Here is a 3453-nt window from a genome sequence, read left to right on the forward strand (position 1 = left end):
GGGGGGTCAGCAGGGGGCAGCGGGTACGCCTCGACTGCTGTCTGGCCCTCCGTCCGTCGATCGGTCGGAACCGGCTCTGTCACTCGCTCTGGCTCACTTCTCCAAGTCTCCCGAGGCGCGCAGCTGCCATTGGCCGGGCCGCCCCTACATCCGCCTCCTCCGCGGGCGGGTTTTTTAAAGGGGAGGCTGACCCGAGCGCGCTGCGGGAGCCGCCCCCAGGGCTTGCCCAAACTGTCTTGGCTCGGACCCCTTCCCGCAACTTCAGCGAGCCACACAGCTCCGGCCTGCTCTGGAAGGTGCACCTGGGGGGAGCACCACGGGATAACCATGCGGGGGCGTGCGCTCCTCTTGGGGGCTGTGCTCGGCAATGTGTGCTCTTGTGTGCATGCATGTGCCTGCATGTGCCTGTGTGTGCCTGCGGGAGCGTGGGCGCGTCTGTGAGGGCGCAGGTGTGTGCGCACAGATGCACTGTGTGTGCTGCGCCTGTACCTGCGTGTGCCCCTGGGTTTGGTGAGGCTGGCTGTGGGTCGCATGCATTCACTACCATGGCCAACCAGGCCCCAGCCTGGCAGGGCTCACCTGTGCACATGCGCACTGGTGCCTCTGCAGGGTCCTGCCTGAGTCTCTTTGGAGAGGTTGACAGTAGGAACACACCCCCAACAGGTGCACAGAGGCCCCCAACTCTGTCTCCCCCACCTCACTATTTTTGCTCTCCTTTGAGGACTTGGTTGGGATAAGCGTGGGGAGGTGCAGATCCACAAGGACACACTTATCTGAACAATCCTTCTTCCAGTGATTTTTTTTTTTAAGCCCAGAAACACAGGTTTTAAGTCCCACCTCCTATTGTCTGCCAAGCCTGGCTACACATGACTGTCCCTCTAGATGCAGTGTAGACCTGTTAAGCTGGGGCAAAGGCACGAGGCAGGAAAGATGACAAGAAAAGAGAGAGGACTGTGCAATACGGCCAGTGGACCCAGGGGGAGTGGATTTCCTGGCTTCTAGACCTGGTGTGGAGACCCAGCATCCAGTAGGAGGGGCTGACTCCCCCCCTCCACTGCTTGGGATCCAGGGCTCTCAGGCCCCTCTGCCTCTCCTGGCTCCAAGGGCAGGAGGCAGGCATGGAGCAGGGCTGGTCCTGGGACCTCATGATTCCTGTTCCAGGGGGCAGAGTGTGCCCAGACTCCAGGGGGCTCCTCCAGGCCCTGGCTCGGCCTCTTCCAGGGCTGGAGCTCAGAGGCTGCTCAGTCCCCAAGTGAGGCACTGTGACTCCCCAAAGCCATTTGTTTTAAAATTGCTCAAAATCCAAGACACATCTGGTCTTGGGGCCCCCATCACTATAGGGATTTTGAGGGCTGAGTTCTCCATTCCTGCTGGTCTGGGGGCTCCCCCAGGGGCTGCACATCTGCACTGGCTGAGGGGCATCTGTGTGGGAGTCTGCATGTGCATGGGTGTGGGCTGGCAGGCTGTGATCACGAAACACACAATTTCTGGTATTTGGTTGGGACTTTGGTGGCCCTGAAACCCCAACTCCTCCAGTTCTGAGGCCCCAGAATACATATCTGGAGGCATCCCCAGGGTGCCTGCAGCCTCTGTGTTATCATGATCATTAACAATAAGAAAGGCTTGACTGGTGCACACAGGTATTTACTGAGACCTCCCCACCACCACCACCAACCCGAGCAAAGGCCCCCAAGGCTAATAACCTTCACAGCACCCAGTAAAAGAGGTGCTACTGTTACCCCATTTTTCCCATGATGGAAGGTGGGCCTGGAGGTCAAAGAGCTCACCCAAGGCCACCTAGTGAGAAGGGGGAGGACCAACCACCCAAACCTCATCCTCAATGTACTGGGCTCCCAGGTCATTTAACCCCTTGGGTCACATCTGGGCCCAGCTGCCCCCTCCTCCCCACCTTGTACAGTCAAGATGTCTTGCAAAGAAAGCAGGCACCTTCACTCCCACATGAGTGGGCAGGGGCTGAGACCCCTCCCCTTAGCAGATCTCATGGTGGGTGGTTCTCAGGTTTCCTGGATGTGGTTCCACAGGGGTGTTTGTGGAGACCTCGTTTTCTCCTCTCTCCCCAAGAATGAGCGTGTGTGCTCTTTATGGGGCACACCAGAGGGAGGAGTACCCCCTCCAGGGCTCCTTGGTGGAGGCAGAGGGCAGAGCCATGGCCACTGCCTGGCTCTCTTACACATTCCCAGAGAGGCTGGCACAGGTGCATGGGCACACAGGCTGGGTCTCACTGCCAGGGCTCTTCCTACTCAAACACTGGCCACCATCCTGATCAGGATGGCCAGAGCAGCAGTCTCGTTTACAGAGGGGACCGGGAGGCTCATGGGGTGGGGGTGTATTGCCCACAGTCACATAGACCTCCAAGCCCTGGAATCAGTTCCGGAGCCTGGGTTGGGCACCAGCTTCAGCTTCTTGTGCTGCCTGCGGGTGGGGAGGTGTGGGGTGGGGGGTTCATAGAGCTCTTCCTACAAGCTGCGGGTGGAGGGGCTGCTTTCAGATGGTGCTAGGAAGAGTGGTCCATAGCGGAGGCCAGAGCCAACTCCAGTCCCAGCTCTGCCACTTACTCTCGTGGACCAGTGAATTGGCCTCCCTTGCTGGGTATCCTAATCCTTAAAACGGGAACAGTAAGGGCACTTAGCTCCAGGGTGGCCAGGAAGGGATAAGGCTTCAGTGCTGAGAACCAGACAGCAGAGAAAGCCTCATTAGGGGGTGCCCATTACTTTGGGGGGGGCACAGGAGGAGTAACTGCAGGGGTGGCTGGAGAGTCCAGAAAGCAGTTGCCTCCCTCCCCACCCCACCCCCAGCAGACTAGATGCACGCACCCTCTCCTCCCATAAACAAACACCCAGGGACACAGCCTACACACAGACCCACAATAAACAGAGCCACCAGCAACCGCAGACAGCCAGCCAGGCCTGCAGAACTGAGGCTAGGACAGGGGCCTTCCAGCCCTGCCTCTGCGGCCACAGGCCTCAGTTTCTCCATCTGTAAAATGGCGGAGGGGGCGATGGACGAAATGATTCTCAGATGGAGCTTCTACCTCTCCTCCCGGGAAGCCGCGTCTCCCCCGGCGGCACCTGGCCGGGCAATCCTGCTGGGCTGTTCTCAGGCTTTGCCCGCGGCAGGGACCCGCCTGCCTCCCGCCGCTGGCAGCGCACAGTAGGCGCGCAGAGCGCGGTGAGGTGCGGGGCCGTGGGAGCCCACGACGAGGTGCACCGCACCCCTTCACGGTCACACCGCCCCCACCCACCCCCACTTCGAGCGAGGCCGAGACAGATTCTGTCTAAAGGAGATCGCAGCTCAACAGGTAAGGACTCGGCTGGGTTCAGGAATGTGGAAATACGACTCGGAGCAGCTACTGCTGCGAGCGCGGCGATAGGGGGCCGGGCCGAGGGCCCCGAGAGGGTGGGGGCGCGGGGCCCGGACCGAGCCCGAGGCGGC

The sequence above is a fragment of the Hipposideros armiger genome, unplaced genomic scaffold, assembly GCF_001890085.2.
Source record: "Hipposideros armiger isolate ML-2016 unplaced genomic scaffold, ASM189008v1 scaffold_164, whole genome shotgun sequence".
NCBI classification, from domain to species: Eukaryota; Metazoa; Chordata; class Mammalia; order Chiroptera; family Hipposideridae; genus Hipposideros; species Hipposideros armiger.